Below are 20,841 nucleotides of genomic sequence, written 5' to 3'. Positions count from 1 at the left end.
TTCAATGAACCTTTATCTAGCGGAACATAAAACAGAACTGGTGCTTATAAGCGGAAAGAAAAAGAGAGAGTCCCTAACAATACAGGTAGGTGATAGCTCAATAACATCCGCAGAGGCAATAAAATATCTGGGAATCATGGTCGATGACCGACTCAACTTTAAAGAGCACATAAGCTATTCGTGCGAGAAAGCTGCAAGAGTAACAAATGCGCTATCGAGAATGATGCCAAACATTGGTGGACCACGCCAGAGTCGTAGACTACTCTTATCCAGAGTCACTAACTCAGTGCTTTTATATGGAGCTCCAATTTGGGAGTCGTCGATAAGAAACTGTTCGAAAAAACATATGTTCTCAGTATACCGAAGAAACTGTCTAAGGGTCTGTAGCGGCTATAGAACAATATCTGTAGAGGCGGCAAGCGTTGTTGCGGGAATTCCTCCCATTGACATTTCAGCTAAAGAACTTGCAAACGTTTACAAGCAACTTGCAAATAATGACGAAATTCCCAGGAACCATATTCGGGAAATCGAAAAGGAGCACACTATGGCAAGTTGGCAAAGAAGATGGGAAAATTCCCCAAAAGGCAGATGGACATACAGATTACTACCATGTATAAAAGTCTGGGTACATCGAAAACATGGTGAGGTAAACTACAACCTCACGCAATTTCTCACAGGACACGGGGGATACAGAAGTTATCTTCATAGATTCGGACACGACAACTCTTCAAGGTGTCCACAATGCCCTGAAGAAGATGAAACCGCAGAACACGTAACATTCAAGTGTCCACGGTTTGACGCACTCAGATCAAGGCTGATCCTCCACATTGGCGAAAATATAACGGTAGACAATATCATAAATAATATTATAAAAACCGAAGAAAACTGGAATGCTTTTAATAAATTTCTCACAGCAGTACATAGACAACTATGCGAATTAGAAAGACACCGAAAGGTCACTCAAGGCTGCGTGCAAGCCGAAAATTGATGAATAGCCGATAACAGGCAAACCGGCCCCGCGAAGTAATACCAATTGGCAGTCCCGCGGGGTTTTGGGACGGAAGGGGGTGTGGTTTAGTACGTAGACGCTTAGGCGAGTCGTGCATGTTTTTCAACACGGGTTGAATACATCTTTTGAAGATTCCACACCTCCTGCGCAACAAAAAAAAAAAAAAAAAAAAAGACTAGACTATAGACTAGACTATAGACTAGACTATAGACTAGACTATAGACTAGACTATAGACTAGACTATAGACTAGACTATAGACTAGACTATAGACTAGACTATAGACTAGACTATAGACTAGACTATAGACTAGACTATAGACTAGACTATAGACTATAGACTAGACTATAGACTAGACTATAGACTAGACTATAGACTAGACTATAGACTAGACTATAGACTAGACTAGACTATAGACTAGACTAGCCTATAGACTAGACTATAGACTAGACTATAGACTAGACTATAGACTAGACTATAGACTAGACTATAGACTAGACTATAGACTAGACTATAGACTAGACTATAGACTAGACTATAGACTAGACTATAGACTAGACTATAGACTAGACTATAGACTAGACTATAGACTAGACTATAGACTAGACTATAGACTAGACTATAGACTAGACTATAGACTAGACTATAGACTAGACTATAGACTAGACTATAGACTAGACTATAGACTAGACTATAGACTAGACTATAGACTAGACTATAGACTAGACTATAGACTAGACTAGACTATAGACTAGACTATAGACTATAGACTAGACTATAGACTAGACTATAGACTAGACTATAGACTAGACTATAGACTAGACTATAGACTAGACTAGACTATAGACTAGACTATAGACTAGACTATAGACTAGACTATAGACTAGACTATAGACTAGACTATAGACTAGACTATAGACTAGACTATAGACTAGACTATAGACTAGACTATAGACTAGACTATAGACTAGACTATAGACTAGACTATAGACTAGACTATAGACTAGACTATAGACTAGACTATAGACTAGACTATAGACTAGACTATAGACTAGACTATAGACTAGACTATAGACTAGACTATAGACTAGACTATAGACTAGACTATAGACTAGACTATAGACTAGACTATAGACTAGACTATAGACTAGACTATAGACTAGACTATAGACTAGACTATAGACTAGACTATAGACTAGACTATAGACTAGACTATAGACTAGACTATAGACTAGACTAGACTAGACATAGACTAGACTATAGACTAGACTATAGACTAGACTATAGACTAGACTATAGACTAGACTATAAACTAGACTTGAAAAATCGAAAACTTTTAAAAAGCTTAAATATTTGTAAAGCTTAAAAGCTTATTTTGTAAATATTCTTAAAATTTTTTCAAGTGTATTTGAAAAGTTTTGACCTTTATTTTTTTTAAAAACATATTATTTATGTTGTTATAATACTTTTCTAACATGAAAACAATCTTATCATTTTTGGGTAAAAAAATATTTGTAGTTGTTGTTTTCTTTAATAAATTTATTCTATTATTTGTTGTTTATTTAGAAGTATTTGAACGATTTAAAAAAACTTATCTTGTTTACTTTGCGGACTATTAGTAGAGAAAAAAAAGAACATATTATTTATTTGTAGCTTTTTTTATTATTATTGTTATTTCATATCACGTGTATAAAATTGACAATATTTGTGTTTAAAGTTAACACAATTTTTTTGTTTTTATGTCATTGCTGTTTTTTTTTTTTTTCGAAAAAAATTAACAATTATGATATCATCTTTCAATAATTTTAAAACATAAAAAAATCAAAAAAAAAATCTGAACACAATATTATTTTATAACTTGTTTAAATTGTAATTAAATACCAAATTTGTGCATAGATTTTCATAAAACATAACTCAGTTTATTTGCAACATATTAAGCTTTAAGATGCCGTTAATATCCAAAAGCTTTTAAAGGCTTTTTCTATTTTTTACGAATTTTTAAAAATTTAAAATATTTTAATTATGCATTTTAGCTAATATGAGCTAATAACACTTAAATGCTGATAAGAGCAACAATTATTAAGAGATTTTAAAAAAAAACTTGTTTCATTTTATTTGTAACATTTTGAGCTTTAAGCTCCTGAAATTGCTTTCGATTTTTAGGTCATTTTCGATTTTTTATGAATTTTTAAAAATTAAAAACTTTTCAATAATGCTTTTTCTGCAAAATGTGGTACTAACACTTAATTGCTCATAAAATGTATATTTAATAACCGATTTAATTAAAATATACCTCCTTTTATTTGTGACCCTTGGATCTTTATATCCTTCAAATAATATTCTCATTTTAGGTCATTGTCGATTTTTTATGAATTTTTAAAAATGTATACTTTTTAATTATGACTTTCTTGCAAAATGTGCTTTTTTCACATGATTGCTTATAAAATTTATATTTATTAACCGATTTAATTAAAATATATCTCTTCCTATTGGCAACACTTTGACCTTTCAGCCCCTGAAATTAGATTCTTAATTTAGCTCATTTTCAATTTTTCAAGAATTTTTAAATATTAAAAACTTTTCAATAATGCCTTTTCTCCAAAATGTGCTCTTTTTCACATGATTACTTATAAAATCTATATTTATTAAACGATTTTATTGGTAGATATCTCCTTTTATTTGTACACCTTGGATCTTTATATCCCTGAAATTAGATTCTCATTTTAGCTCATTTTCGATTTTTCATGAATTTTTAAAAATTAAAAACTTTTAAATTTTGCTTTTTCTGCGAAATGAGGTACTAACACTACTTAATCGCTCATAAAATCTATATTTATTAAACGATTTTATTGGTAAATATCTCCTTTTATTTGTACACCTTGGATCTTTATATCCCTGAAATTAGATTCTCATTTTAGCTCACTTTCGATTTTTCATGAATTTTTAAAAATTAAAAACTTTTTAATTTTGCTTTTCCTGCGAAATGAGATACTAACACTTAATCGCTCATAAAATCTATATTTATTTAACGATTTTATCGGTAAATATCTTCGTTTATCAATAACCCATGGACCCTAATGTCTCTGAAATTAGTTTCTCATTTTAGTTCATTTTCAATTTTTCAAGAATTTTTAAAAATTAAAAAGTTTTCCAATGTTATCTTTCCAGCAAAATGTGTTTTTCACTTAATTGCTCATTAAATCTATATTTATCAACCAATTTTATTGATATATATCTTCTTTTATTTGTAACACCTTGAACTTTAAGTTCCTGAAATTAGTTTCTCATTTTAGGTCATTTTCGATTTTTTATGAATTTTTAAAAATAAAAAAAATTTCAATGTTATCTTTCCTGCAAAATGTGATATTTTTGTTTAATTAACAATAATTTAGGGAAATTATTAACCGTTTAGTTTAAAATATATCTCATTTTATTAGCTACTTCTTGAGCTTTCATATCTGAGAAAAGTAACACATTTAAATTGTTTTTCGATTTTTAATGAATTTTTAAAAATTAAAATTTTTTCAATTTTTTTTTTTGATATTTTCTTTATTAAGACATATTTTACAAAAGATCTAGAGAACTTGAAAGCTGTTTAAGAAATAATGTTAGTATAACTTAAAGCTTATTTGATTAAGAATTGTTAGCTATATAATTTAAACAAATCGGTCTTATAGTTAGCGAGTTATGCTAAAATATATAACATAACCTTAATTCAAAAAATTCTTATTTAAAAGTAATTTTTAATATATAATTTAGTCCATTTTTCTAAGACAATTCCAATGACCTACTCTTCTATATTAAACTAGAAAATAATCAATAATACTTATTAGTTGTATTTATGTTAATAATACTAGTCAAAAGAAGGTCATTATTATTTCGTAAAGGATAGTAAAGAATAATTTTTAAATTATCTATAATTATTGTATTGTATTCTTGTCAATTTAAATGTCATTAAATTGAGAAACCTTGGCCCAAATTATAGTTTATAATTTATAACAAGACCTTGATTTTATAGGATTTTTAGTGTGATGTTGTTGTAAAATTCTCTATAAAAATTGTTATTTAAGTATAATACTAAAGGAAGAAAAGGATATTTATCCATCAATATTAAAACTTTTGTATTTTGATTTCATCATAAAAATATTTTGTTTTCATTCCTCTAGAATGAAAGCAGCAGAGTCCTTGTCATATAAAAGGAAATTGTGTTATTTTTCTCCTCTTTTATAGAAAAAAAGGAAAGAAAAATTGTTTTTAATATAAAGCAAAGTTTTGTCACCAAAAAAAGGAAAAGAAAAAGAAAAGAAAATTAAAAACAATATTTCCTTTATATACAATCATAGGAAAGTCAAATACAGGGGAGAAAATGAAAAACACTTAAGCCCCCTTTTGAAATCATACGAAACCTTTTATTCTTCTTAAAAAAACTCAACATTTTTTTAAGATATACTGTTACAGAAAGACAGAAATTTGTTTTTTTTTTAAGAAGACCGGGGGCTTCAAGTCTCTAGCTTAATGTTTCCCCCCTTTTGTTGTCTTAATATTAAGCTGGTTTATTTTATATGTCATTGCCTTTAAGTTTGTTTAAATATAATATAGCTTTATGAAACTAAAATCTCTTAACCAGTAGTTTTTGATCCTCCCTTTATAGAGGGCATTAAAATATTTTTTTGATATTTTATTATAACTTTTTCAGAAAATTTATTAAATTCTTTTTAGAACCCAATAAAACTAAACAACATATAATGACATCTTTAATTGGCAACACTAACTAGTATTGTCATAAAATCTATATTTATCAACCGATTTAGTTGTTATATATCTCGTTTTATTTATAACACTTTGACCTTTAAGTCCCTAAAATTAGATTTTAATTTTAGATGATTTTCGATTTTTATTGAAATTTTTTAAAATTTCAAAATTTTCCTATATAGTCATTTCTGCAAAATATAGTAAAAACTCTTATTTGCTCAAAAAATCATTATTTATTAACCGATTTTATTGTTAAATATCTTGTTTTATTTGTAACACTTTGACCTTTAGACCTCAAACATTACATTTTAATTTTGGGTAATTTTGCATTTTTCAGGAATTTTTAAAAATTACAACATTTTTCAATGTTACTTTTTTGCGGAATGTGGTATAAACACTTTTTTGATCACAAAATCTATACTATTCAACCGATTTTATTGATTTATATCTCGTTTAATTTAAAACACATTCAACTTTAAGTCCCTAAATTTAGAATATCTTTTTAGATCATTTTCGATTTTTAATGAATTTTTAAAAATTACAAAATTTTTCAATGTTAACTTTTCTGCAAAATATAGTATAATTACTTATTTGATCATGAAATCTATATTTTTCAACCGATTTTATTGTTATATATCTCGTTTTGTTAATAACACGTTGAACTTTAAGTCCCCAAAATTAGATTCTCTTTTTAGATTATTTTCGATTTTTAATGAATTTTTAAAAATTACAAAATTTTTCTTTTATAGGCTTTTCTGCAAAATATTGTATAATCCCTAATTTGAGCACAAAATCTCTATTTATCAACTGATTTTAATGTTATATATCTAGTTTTATTTGTAACATATTGAACTTTAAGTCCCTATAATTAGATTCTCATTTTGGGTCATTTTTGATTTTTCATTAATTTTTAAATATTGAAAATTTTTCATTGTTGCTTTTTCTGCTAAATTAGTATAATCACTTATTTGATCATAAAATCTATATTTAACCAGCGATTTAATTGTTATATATCTCGTTTTATTGATAACACATTGAACTTTAAGTCCCCAAAATTAGATTCTCTTTTTAGATCATTTTCGATTTTTAATGAATTTTTAAAAATTACAAAATTTTTCTTTTATAGGCTTTTCTGCAAAATGTAGTATAATCCCTAATTCGAGCACAAAATCTCTATTTATCAACCGATTTTAATGTTATATATTTCGTTTTATTTGTAACACATTGAACTTTAAGTCCCTAAAATTAGATTCTCATTTTGGGTTATTTTAGATTTTTCAAGAATTTTTCAATGTTGCCTTTTCTGCAAAATATAGTATAATCACTTATTTGATCATAAAATCTATATTTATCAACCGATTTTATTGTTATATATCTCGTTTTATTTATAACACATTGACTTTTCAGCCCCTAAAATTAGATTCTTATTTTGGGCCTTTTTAAATTTTTCATTAATTTTTAAAAATTGAAAATTTTTCAATGTTGCTTTTTCTGCAAAATATAGTATAATCACTTATTTGATCATAAAATCTATATAAATCAACCGATTTTATTAAAATATATATCGTTTTATTTTGCTTAACCACGATATCTAATTAAAATATGTATTTTTTTCTATAATTTATTCTATTACACTTCTAGTTGGTATATGAAGCTGAGAAATATGTATATTTCTCATTATTAATTCTATTGTTGACAATAACAATAATTTCTATTTTAATTATTAGAAGATTTAGTCTAGAGATTAACAACAATTCTTAATCATACTTATAAACACTTACACTACTTCTCTCTCTATATATGTATAAGCCTATACTTTTCTCTATTTCTTTAATTATTTAAACATTGTTGTTGTTTTTGTTACATTTTTTTGTTTACTTAACTTTTCTAATTAATTTCTCAAAAAAAACAAAAACAAAATTGTTATTATTTATTCAATTTTAATGAGTCAACAGAAAAATTTTCAAAAGAGTTGAAAAAGCTCACAAGAATGTAAAATGTTTAGAAAACATTTTACAATGTTATAATTAAAATTGTTTTTGCTTTTTTTTATTCTAATAATAAAGAATGAATTTTGAATTGTAAAATAAAAAGAAATGTTATAAAAGGATAAAAAAATCAAGAGATTTTGACACTTAATCTTATATAAAATCATTATTTATTAAGCTTTTTTAATAAAATATATCTCATTTTATTTGCTACCTCTTAAGCTTTGATAACTTACATTATTAACTGTTTTCTGTTAGTTTTCGATTTTTTATGAATTTTTAAAAATTAAACATTTTTTCCCTTTTTCAATTCTAATAAAATGTGATAACATTAGTTAATAGTAAATAAAATCCTTATTTATTCAGCGATCTAAACACAATAAAGCTTATTTTGTTTGTCACATAATAAGCTTTAAGCTCTAAAAACAATTTAAGCATTTTGTTCGGTTTTCGATTTTTTAAGAATTTTTAAAAATTAAAAATTTTTCTATGTTAAATTTTCTGCAAAATATGGTATAATCACTAAATTGATCATAAAATCTATATTTATCAAGCAATTTTATTGTTATATATCTCTTTTAATTTATAACACTTAGACCTTCAAATGCCTAAAATTAGATTCTTATTTTGGGTAATTTTCGATTTTTAATGAATTTTTTAAAATTAAACATTTTTCAATATTGCCTTTTCTGCAAAATATCCTATACCTAATCACTTGTGTGATCATAAAAACTATATTTTTTAACCGATTTTATTGTTATATATCTCATTTTATTTTTAACACATCGACCTTCAAGTCCCTAAAATTAGATTCTTATTTTGGACCGATTTCGATTTTTGATGAATTTTTAAAAATTAAAAATTTTTCAATATTGATTTTTCTACAAAATATTGCAAAATGACTTATCTGATCATAAAATCTATAATTTTAAACCGATTTTATTGTTATATATCTCATTTTATTTTTAACACATTGACCTTCAAGACCCTAAAATTAGATTCTTATTTTGGGCCGATTTCGGTTTTTGATGAATTTTTAAAAATTAAAAATTTTTCAATATTGATTTTTCATCATAATATGGTATAATCACTTATGTGACCATAATATCTATATTGATCAACCGATTTTATTGACATATATCTCTTACTATTTATAACACATTAACCTTCAAGTCCCTAAAAATAGATTCTTATTTTGGGTGAATTTAGATTTTTTTATGAATTTTTAAAATTTAAAAATTTTTCAATATTGCCTTTTCTGCAAAATATTGTATACTGACTTATCTGATCATAAACTCTACATTTTTCAACCGATTTTATTTATGTCCTATATATAAGATTTTAATTTTAGGCCATTTTTGATTTTTGATGAATTTTTGAAAATTAAAAATTTTTCAATATTGATTTTTCTGCAAAATATGGTATAATGACTTATGTGATCATAATATCTATATTTTTTAACCGATTTTATTGTTATATATCTCATTTTATTTTTAACACATTGACCTTCAAGTCCCTAAAATTAGATTCTTATTTTGGGTCGATTACGATTTTTGATGAATTTTTAAAAATTAAAAATCTTTCAATATTTCCTTTTCTGCAAAATTTTATATAATGACTTATCTAATCATAAAATCTATAATTTTAAACCGATTTTATTGTTATAAATCTCATTTAATTTGTAACACTCTGATCTTTATGTCCTATATATAAGATTTTAATTTTAGGCCATATTCGATTTTTGATGAATTTTTAAAAATTAAACCTTTTTTAATATTGCCTTTTCAAAAAGGCAATATATGGTATAATCACTTATTTGTTCATAAAATCTATATCTTTCATCCGATTTTAATGTTAAATATCTCGTTTTATTTGTTACACTTTTATCTTTATATATTAGATATTAGATTTAAATTTTAGTTCATTTGCAATTTTTGGTAAATTTTTAAATATGAAAAACTTTTTAATATAATTTGAAATTTTCTTTTTATGTTTAACTTAACCTTAAAATAAATGCATTGTTGAAAAAATTAGTTAGCTAGATTAAAAGTTAATTTAATTAAGAATTTTTTTAAAATTTTTTCCAATTTAATCGCTTAACTAAATCAGAAGTTTTAATGAAATAAGTAAAGCCACCTCTATAAACATTTTTAAACAGAAAATCAAATTTTTTTTTTAATTTTAATAGTTAATCAAACCAGATTTTTGGTTAAAAATGTTTAATTAAAGCTTAATTAACATTATTAATTACAACTGTCATTTAACTATTTCTTTTTATCTTTATACAAACTGTCAAAATTAAACTTCAAATGTCATATAATTAAACATGTTTTTTAAAGGGTTATTAACCACTGCTAAAAGTTTTAAAAGATTAATTATAAATAATAATAAACAAATAACTAAAACATTAACAATTAAATAACTGAAAGATAAAAATTAATAATAATTTTAAGCACTTGTCTATAAATTATTAAGTCAAAAAGTATTAAAAGTTGTTTAAAAGCAAACAAAAAACCTCTATAAATAATGACATCATTTGTATGAAAATAAAAATAAATAAAATTTTTAATTAATTATTAATAGAAATAATTGCAAAAAACAACAAAAAATACAAAAAAAAATTGTTGTTTAAACATTTGTTTGGCTTCATCATCAACCCAAACAACATGAGGTTGACAAGTAGACATTTTCTTTACTGTTAATTTTGTTTTTATTTGGTTTGTTTACATTTTGCCAATACGAGAGCATCAAATGTGTGAGAGTAACATTGTAAGTGTTGCATTATAAACATAGAGTTGCCACAATTAATGAATGATGTTTAACCTCAAATTATAATAAATTCAAAGACTTATTAACAACTACTTACTACTTTATTTTCCAGCAACTCAAGCAGAAAGTAAAAAGTAGAAAAATAAACCCACAAAATTTACATATCTTTTATATAAACTATATACATGTTTTTTTTTTTTTTGTTAAGTATCTCTCTCTATTACACACTAACCTCAATTATAAAATACGCTTAAAATAAAAAAAAGAATGTTGAAAAAAAAGAACGCGTTTTATTCATTTCATACATTGTACATACCCAAGTTAAACCAACTAATGACGACCTCAATTTTGAACCCACCAACAACTTTTACTTATTTAACTGACACTACAACAGCAACAACAACTACTTAATACTACATGTAACTATTCCATATAGACTTAACAAAAAAACTACTCGTACAAGTGTGTACCGGCTTAGGTCGTTTATATTTTATGTACAAAATAAAAAAAAAAAGCGAAAAAATATATAGAATAATTGGTTATAGAATTTGGGTGCTAGAGTGCGTTTTGTGGCATACCAACACATATCAACAAACAGCCCAGGTTGACACCATTCTAATGACGTGTGTCAGCAGGCATGGAAAATACAGTAAGTACCCTTTTCAGTAAATTTTTGATATACTGCAGTCGTTTCGCGACTAGACTATATAATAGATTATAGACTACAATATTTAGTAAACTATAGACTAGACTATAGGATATAGACTAGACTATAGGGTAGACTATAGACTAGACTATAGAATAGACTATAGTCTAGTGTAGTCTATAGTCTATTCTATAGTCTATTCTATATTCTATAGTCTAGTCTAGTCTATAGTCTAGTCTATAGGTCTAGTCTATAGTCTAGTCTATAGTCTAGTCTATAGTCTAGTCTAAGTCTAGTCTATAGTCTAGTCTATAGTCTAGTCTATAGTCTAGTCTATAGTCTAGTCTATAGTCTAGTCTATAGTCTAGTCTATAGTCTAGTCTATAGTCTAGTCTATAGTCTAGTCTATAGTCTAGTCTATAGTCTAGTCTATAGTCTAGTCTATAGTCTAGTCTATAGTCTAGTCTATAGTCTAGTCTATAGTCTAGTCTATAGTCTAGTCTATAGTCTAGTCTATAGTCTAGTCTATAGTCTAGTCTATAGTCTAGTCTATAGTCTAGTCTATAGTCTAGTCTATAGTCTAGTCTATAGTCTAGTCTATAGTCTAGTCTATAGTCTAGCCTATAGTCTAGTCTATAGTCTAGTCTATAGTCTAGTCTATAGTCTAGTCTATAGTCTAGTCTATAGTCTAGTCTATAGTCTAGTCTATAGTCTAGTCTATAGTCTAGTCTATAGTCTAGTCTATGGTCTAGTCTATAGTCTAGTCTATAGTCTAGTCTATAGTCTAGTCTATGGTCTAGTCTATAGTCTAGTCTATAGTCTAGCCTATAGTCTAGTCTATAGTCTAGTCTATAGTCTAGTCTATAGTCTAGTCTATAGTCTAGTCTATAGTCTAGTCTATGGTCTAGTCTATAGTCTAGTCTATAGTCTAGCCTATAGTCTAGTCTATAGTCTAGTCTATAGTCTAGTCTATAGTCTAGTCTATAGTCTAGTCTATAGTCTAGTCTATAGTCTAGTCTATAGTCTAGTCTTTAGTCTAGTCTATAGTCTAGTCTATAGTCTAGTCTATAGTCTAGTCTGTAGTCTAGTCTATAGTCTAGTCTATAGTCTAGTCTATGGTCTAGTCTATAGTCTAGTCTATAGTCTAGTCTATGGTCTATTCTATAGTCTAGTCTATAGTCTAGTCTATAGTCTAGTCTATAGTCTAGTCTAGTCTATAGTCTGGTCTATAGTCTAGTCTATAGTCTAGTCTATAGTCTAGTCTATAGTCTGGTCTATAGTCTAGTCTATAGTCTAGTCTATAGTCTAGTCTATAGTCTAGTCTATAGTCTAGTCTATAGTCTAGTCTATAGTCTAGTCTATAGTCTAGTCTATAGTCTAGTCTATAGTCTAGTCTATAGTCTAGTCTATAGTCTAGTCTATAGTCTAGTCTATAGTCTAGTCTATAGTCTAGTCTAGTCTATAGTCTAGTCTATAGTCTAGTCTATAGTCTAGTCTATAGTCTAGTCTATGTCTAGTCTATAGTCTAGTCTATAGTCTAGTCTATTAGTCTAGTCTATAGTCTTAGTCTATAGTCTAGTCTATAGTCTAGTCTATAGTCTAGTCTATAGTCTAGTCCTATAAGTCTAAGTCTAGTAGGTCTAGTCTATAGTCTAGTCTATAGTCTAGTCTATAGTCTAGTCTATAGTCTAGTCTATAGTCTAGTCTATAGTCAGTCTATAGTCTAGTCTATAGTCTAGTCTATAGTCTAGTCTATAGTCTAGTCTATAGTCTAGTCATAGTCAGAGTCTATAGTCTAGTCTATAGTCTAGGTCTATAGTCTAGTCTATAGTCTAGTCTATAGTCTAGTCTATAGTCCTAGTCTATAGTCTAGTCTATAGTCTAGTCTATAGTCTAGTCTATAGTCTAGTCTATAGTCTAGTCTAGTCTAGTAGTCTAGTCTATAGTCTAGTCTATAGTCTAGTCTATAGTCTAGTCTATAGGTCTAGTCTATAGTCTAGTCTATAGTCTAGTCTATAGTCTAGTCTATAGTCTAGTCTATAGTCTAGTCTATAGTCTAGTCTATAGTCTAGTCTATAGTCTAGTCTATAGTCTAGTCTATAGTCTAGTCTATAGTCTAGTCTATAGTCTAGTCTATAGTCTAGTCTATAGTCTAGTCTATAGTCTAGTCTATAGTCTAGTCTATAGTCTAGTCTATAGTCTAGTCTATAGTCTAGTCTATAGTCTAGTCTATAGTCTAGTCTATAGTCTAGTCTATAGTCTAGTCTATAGTCTAGTCTATAGTCTAGTCTATAGTCTAGTCTATAGTCTAGTCTATAGTCTAGTCTATAGTCTAGCCTATAGTCTAGTCTATAGTCTAGTCTATAGTCTGGTCTATAGTCTAGTCTATAGTCTAGTCTATAGTCTAGTCTATAGTCTAGTCTATAGTCTAGTCTATAGTCTAGTCTATAGTCTAGTCTATAGGTCTAGTCTATAGTCTAGTCTATAGTCTAGTCTATAGTCTAGTCTATGGTCTAGTCTATAGTCTAGTCTATAGTCTAGCCTATAGTCTAGTCTATAGTCTAGTCTATAGTCTAGTCTATAGTCTAGTCTATAGTCTAGTCTATAGTCTAGTCTATGGTCTAGTCTATAGTCTAGTCTATAGTCTAGCCTATAGTCTAGTCTATAGTCTAGTCTATAGTCTAGTCTATAGTCTAGTCTATAGTCTAGTCTATAGTCTAGTCTATAGTCTAGTCTATAGTCTAGTCTTTAGTCTAGTCTATAGTCTAGTCTATAGTCTAGTCTATAGTCTAGTCTGTAGTCTAGTCTATAGTCTAGTCTATAGTCTAGTCTATGGTCTAGTCTATAGTCTAGTCTATAGTCTAGTCTATGGTCTATTCTATAGTCTAGTCTATAGTCTAGTCTATAGTCTAGTCTATAGTCTAGTCTAGTCTATAGTCTGGTCTATAGTCTAGTCTATAGTCTAGTCTATAGTCTAGTCTATAGTCTGGTCTATAGTCTAGTCTATAGTCTAGTCTATAGTCTAGTCTATAGTCTAGTCTATAGTCTAGTCTATAGTCTAGTCTATGGTCTAGTCTATAGTCTAGTCTATAGTCTAGTCTATGGTCTAGTCTAGTCTAGTCTATAGTCTATAGGTCTAGTCTATAGTCTAGTCTATAGTCTAGTCTATAGTCTAGTCTATAGTCTAGTCTATGGTCTAGTCTATAGTCTAGTCTAGTCTATTAGTAGTCTATAGTCTAGTCTATAGTCTAGTCTATGTCTAGTCTATAGTCTAGTCTATAGTCTAGTCTATAGTCTAGTCTATAGTCTAGTCTATAGTCTAGTCTATAGTCTAGTCTATAGTCTAGTCTATAGTCTAGTCTATAGTTCTAGTCTATAGTCTAGTCTATAGTCTAGTCTATAGTCTAGTCTATAGTCTAGTCTATAGTCTAGTCTATAGTCTAGTCTATAGTCTAGTCTATAGTCTAGTCTATAGTCTAGTCTATAGTCTAGTCTATAGTCTAGTCTATAGTCTAGTCTATAGTCTAGTCTATAGTCTAGTCTATAGTCTAGTCTATAATTAGTCTATAATCTAGTGTTAGTCTAGTCTATAGTCTAGGTCTATAGTCTAGTCTATAGTCTAGTTCTATAGTCTAGTCTATAGTCTAGTCTATAGTCTAGTCTATAGTCTAGTCTATAGTCTAGTCTATAGTCTAGTCTATAGTCTAGTCTATAGTCTAGTCTATAGTCTAGTCTATAGTCTAGTCTATAGTCTAGTCTATAGTCTAGTCTATAGTCTAGTCTATAGTCTAGTCTATAGTCTAGTCTATAGTCTAGTTTATAGGCTAGTCTATAGTCAAGTCTATAGTCTAGTCTATAGTCTAGTCTATAGTCTAGTCTATAGTCTAATCTATAGTCTAGTCTATAGTCTAGTCTATAGTCTAGTCTATAGTCTAGTCTATAGTCTAGTCTATAGTCTAGTCTATAGTCTAGTTTATAGTCTAGTCTATAGTCTAGTCTATAGTCTAGTCTATAGTCTAGTCTATAGTCTAGTCTATAGTCTAATCTATAGTCTAATCTATAGTCTAATCTATAGTCTAGTCTATAGTATGCTCTTTGGTCTAGTTAACAAAGAATCACTATTTCTTTTTTTCAGTATTTTTTATTTTTTTGCATATAAATTGTTATTCATAAAAGTGTTAAAAATGGCGCTAATATTTCGTTGTTCTAGTTGTTGTTTTTCATGCCAGCAACTTATGCAGTTGTTCATAACTTTTATTTTAGCATTTTTTTCTATGCACTTGAATATTTTTTTGAGCACTTGGTTAACAAAAAAAAAAATGCAAAAAAAATTTAACAGCCGCAGTAAAAATATGAACTCTTATATATTCATTATATGAATACTGCAGTAATAAAGTAGTGTGATATGACAAAGATCCTTTAGGTTTTTGGAGGGAGGAGGGGTCTGCTTTACATCTAATGAATATGAATGTGATGGTGATGTAAATAAATAATGTCAAAAATAGTTGAAGTACTATTTAGGTTTAAGGCAAAAAGGGCATAAGTTATAAACTTTATTTACTAAAAATTTAATAAAACAATTAGATTTTACTAGTTTTGATACAAAATAGTTACTTTATTTTTGAAAAAAATAAATAAATAAATACAAATAAATAAGTTTAGTTAATAAATATACTTTTCCTATGTAGACAAACTAAAACAATAGAATAAAAAACTTATGAAGACTTTATAAAAGATGATATTATTGTTTAAAAATCTTTCCCTAGGATCGATTATAGATTTCATACTGATATAACCTAATATTTGACGAATGAAGATAAATAAATAATTGTGACAAAAATCAGTTATCAAGACTACAAGTTAGTTAGTATGGCTAAGTTTAAAGGTCAAATTAAACAACCGAATTTTGATTACAAGCTAAGAGTTCTTGATAAATTTTCACGCTCTCTCTCCCTCTCTCTGTCCCACTCTCCCTCGCTCTTAAAAACATGAAGTTGCTGTGAATTTTAACAACTTTTCTTAAGAAAAGTTTCTCTTGACACAATGTTCTCAAAAAGGAACAACTTTTGGTTAGAAAAGTTGCTCTCAAAACGATAAATTTTCTATAGAAAAGTTGCTCTCAAAATGAACAACTTTTACTTAGAAAAGTTGCACTTAAAACGAACAACATTTGCTTAGAAAAGTTGCTTCCCTGAGAAAAGTTGCTCTAGAAAATTATCAACTTTGCTTAAGAAAAGTTGCTCGGGAAACGATCAACGTTCCCTTTTGAAAGTTGTATTCAAAATGGTTATCAATTCTTTCAAAACATTCGTGATTTCAATTTCATTTATGAAAGAAAACTTGCTCTAAAGAAAACTTTCTTCAATTGTCAGCAACTTAAAAGAATTGCTCTCATTTTTATAAATTCTCTTTATCAAGAAAAGCTTTTTTATAAAAAAAACATTCTGTTGCCTAAATTCACTTAAAATCTCAGACGTACTTTGCCATTTGAAATCTATGATTTATCGACAGACCCAATTATTACAGTCAAACACTATGGAAAACTATAGCCGATGCAAAGGGATAAACATTTTGATTTAATTTTTAGCAACTTGAGTCTAGTTTAATGTTAATGTTTGTGCAACAAAGTTGGATATTTAGATTAAAAAAATATTTTTGATAAAAATTTTAATAAATTAAAACATTCTTTAAAACTACTGAAATCTTCATGAGGGGAATATGTTGATTATATTTCACGAGGCCTTTCGAGTAGTTCTAACACTTTTTTTTGGTAAATCTTAGTTGATTTTTCTTCAAATTCTAAATTTAAGTTTAATCCACATTATAAATTCCTCCTGGTAGTTATCTTTTGATGGCCAACGTTTCACTTCCTTTGGATAAACCATTTTGTAATCAGAAAATGTTCTTAGTTTCCTCGAAATTTTCAATTTTTTCTTTTAAATATTCTTTCGAAGTATTGCTTATTAATCTATGTTAACAACTGCTGGCGATTTTTCCAACAGAACCATTATATAGACTTCTTATTTTTAAAGAAAATTCCCGATATTCGTATTGTTTTAAATGTTTCCTAAGAAATACCAAACGTCATTTGGCTATAAGATTTTATACTCATTTGTGATCGTTTAGTAGATCTACTTTTTCGCAAGGAAACGTTTGTGATCGTTTTGTAGATCAATTTCTCTTATAGAAAAGTTTGTGATCATTAAGTAGATTAACTTGATTTCGTATAGAAAAGTTTGTGATCGTTTTGTAGTTCAGCTTGTCTTCAAATAGAATAGTTGATCGTTTTGTGGATCTATTTTTTCGTATAGAAAACTTTGTCCACGTTTTGTAGATCAACTTTTCCATATAGAAAAGTTTCTGATCGTTTAACTGAACTACCTTTTCGCATGGAAACGTTTGTGATCGTTTTGTAGATCAATTTTTCTTATAGAAAAGTTAATGATCGTTTTGTAGATGTGTGATCATTTTGTAGATTAACTTTTCTTTATAGAAAGTTTTGTGATCATTTTGTAGATCAATTTGTCTGTATAGAAAAGTTGGTGATCATTCTGTATATCTACTTTTTCGCACAGGAAAGAAGTTTGTGATCATTTTGTAGATCAACTTGGCTTAGAGAAGAATGGTTGATCTTTTTGTTGATCTACGACATTCTGTATGGAAAGGTTAGTGATCGCATAGAAGAGTTAGTGATCATATTGTAGATCAACTTGGCTTAGAGCAGAATAGTTGATCGTTTTGTTGATCTACCACTTTCTGTATAGAAATGTTAGTGATCATTTTGTAGATTAACATGGCTTCGTATCGTTTTGTAGATAAACTTTTCTATATAGAAAAGTTTGTGTTCGTTTTGCTGATTAAATTTCTCCTATAGAAAGTGAGTGATAGTTTTATGAAAAAGTTTGTGATCGTTTTGTAGAAAAGTTTGTGATCGTTTTATAGAAAAGTTTGTGATCGTTTTGTAGATCAACCTATTAGTGGAAATTATCCAATATTTGTTTAAAGCAATAAATTGATAATTTCTCAATCTTTAGCGATATCTTTGGATTTGAATCATTATTTCTAAGAAATTGTTTTTGTATTTAAAGAAATCAAATGTAATTTTAATGGATTTAACCTTATTTTGCTACCAACTGTTGTAAGAAGAATTGAAAAGTCGCTGGCATTTCGTGGAAGTTTCCTTTGAAAAAGTTGCTGCCAATTGTTAGAAGTTTTCTTTCGAAAGTTTGCGCGGCCAATCGAAGACAAGTTTGATAAGAAAAATTGCTGGCAATTGTTGGACATTTTCTTTAGAAAGTTGCTGTCAATTGAAGAATGTTTTTTTTAGAGAAGTTGCTGCCAATTTGAAGCAAGATTCGACCATTGGAGGCAAGTTTTCTTTAGAAAAGTTGCTTTCAATCGAATACAAGTTCTATTTAGAAAATTTGCTGCAATTGTTTGAAGTTTTCTTTAACGAAAGTTGCTGTCAATTAGAGGAAAGGTTTATATAGAAAAGTTGCTTTCAATTGAAGACAAGTTATCTTTAGAAAAGTTGCTGCCAATTGGTAGCAATTGTCTTTACAAATGTAGCAATTTCCTTTAGGTAATTGCTGCTAATCGGTAACAATTATCTTTAGAAAAGATGCTGCTTCTTGGTGGAATTTTTTCTTTAGAAAAGTTGCTTCCTATTTATGGCAATTTTAATTATATAAATTGCTGCCAATTGGAGCATATTTTCTTTACAAAAATTGCTGACAATTGGTACGAGTTTTCTTTAAAGAAATTGCTTGCAATGGAAGTTTTCTTAAGATAAGTTGCTGCCATTTCAACTTTAATAAAGTTGCTGCCAACAATAGTAGTTTAGAAAAGTTGCCGCCATTTAGTGGAAGTTTTCTTTAGAAAAGATTTTGACAATTGATGGTAGTTTCCTTTAGAAAATTTGTCATGCTTGAACAAGTTATCTTTAAAAAGTTGCTGCTAGTTGTTGGAAATTTTCTTTGAAACAGTTGCTGGCAATTCAAACAAGTTTCCTTTAGAAAAGAGACATATTTCCTTTTAAAAATGTTATAAAAAATTTGCTTTGATTTCGTTAAAACAAACATTTCAACATTTTCTTTAAACTTTAAATAACCTTTAACCTTTTGTATGGGGTTAAAGGTGTGTTCACTTCTCTTTAACCTTTTCATGTACTAAACAAAACTATATATTATTACAACTATTTATTATTTCATTTTAATTTACAAGAAATATTTCTTCTAACCTTTATAAATCCAAGACGTCGCCAAGCAAACAACCACCAAGCAACGAGTATACGTTTAAGGAAGTCTGTCAGTATACAGTTTTAATAATAATCATAAAATCAAGGAATTGTTGAAAACAATGTTGTCATAAAAAAACTATAAATTTATAGTTTTTTTTTCTATATTTGTAACAGAAATTAACAAAGTATATGTGTGTAATATATCCCTTCCCAAGTACAATATAAAGATAAATGGAAAAGGTCATGGTTAGAAATGGGAACATGAAATGGTAAACTACAAACCAACAGAAATAACTTTGCAAAATGAAAATCATGTTTTTAATGACATAAATTATAATAAAGTAAAACAAAACTATAAAAAACATGTGAAAAAAGAAAACAAATTTTTACATAATAAAATTTGGTTAAAAATAGAAAGGAAAGTTATGTCAGTAATAAAAACTACAAGTTTAAAGGGGATATATAACAATTTTATAAAAAAAAGCAGTAAAAAAATAACAAGTGGTAACACTTAAATACCGCTAGTAAGCAAAGCAGTATGGTAGCACAATAAAGTATGCTGTAAAAAGGATAAGGTGTGAAAACTGTTGACAGTTTAATAGAAAATGTAATATGGCAACATCATTAGTTGAATAGCTGAGAAAGAGTAATATAGAGAGATCAATAAACATAAAACATTTCAAATGCTGTTTTGTGAGTATTTAACAACTTTTTTTTTTTTAACAATTTATTATCATTAAAAATACCTTAAATAACTTTGACTTGTTTTTTTAAGCAACAATGTTGCTTTCATTAAATCATTATTACCGCATTTTTGTATTTTTTGTAACCAGCTCTAATTAATTAATAATGACTTACCTTTTTTCAAATTCCAAAATAAAAATATCCCCATTAAATCCAGAATAAATTAATAAGATGACAAAAGCAAAAACATATTGCGACTTTAAAAAATTTAACACATACCTGCAAATAAACAGAAGAAAATTAAAAAATTAATTAAAATATAATAAATAATATTTATTTTAAATACAAATTTCGCACGATATAAAATGGCGTATTTGGACCTGATTATAAAATAGACTAGAAAGACTAGACTAAACAATAAGCCAGACTATAGACTTAACAATGGAACAGACTATAGACTATAGTCTAGTCTATAGTCTAGTCTATAAGTCTAGTCTATAAGTCTAGTCTATAGTCTAGTCTATAGTCTAGTCTATAAGTCTAGTCTATAAGTCTAGTCTATAGTCTAGTCTATAGTCTAGTCTATAGTCTAGTCTATAGTCTAGTCTATAAGTCTAGTCTATAAGTCTAGTCTATAGTCTAGTCTATAGTCTAGTCTATAGTCTAGCCTATAGTCTATTCTATAGTCTAGTCTACAGTCTAGTCTATAGTCTATTCTAGTCTATAGCCTAGTCTATAGTCTAGTCTATAGTCTAG

The 20,841-nt window shown here is 27.7% G+C and overlaps 1 long non-coding RNA gene across 3 annotated transcripts in view; it reads right to left on the bottom strand.

Annotated features, from left to right (window-relative positions):
• LOC119611627 overlaps window positions 1-20,841 on the bottom strand; it is a 90,564-nt gene that overhangs the window by 26,760 nt on the left and 42,963 nt on the right. Inside the window, exon 3 of one of the 3 annotated variants that reach the window (XR_005232085.1) lies at window positions 16,725-20,364. The exons of the other annotated variants lie outside the window; for them this stretch is intronic. This is a non-coding gene — a long non-coding RNA (uncharacterized LOC119611627). Of the gene's footprint in view, window positions 1-16,724; window positions 20,365-20,841 lie in introns of those variants that run through there. 3 annotated transcript variants of the gene reach the window in all.

Source organism: Lucilia sericata, unplaced genomic scaffold, assembly GCF_015586225.1.
Source record: "Lucilia sericata isolate MDLA Ls3-8-SP2 unplaced genomic scaffold, ASM1558622v1 Contig001497F_arrow, whole genome shotgun sequence".
Lineage (NCBI taxonomy): Eukaryota > Metazoa > Arthropoda > Insecta > Diptera > Calliphoridae > Lucilia > Lucilia sericata.
This window is presented reverse-complemented; position numbering and strand designations above follow the sequence as displayed.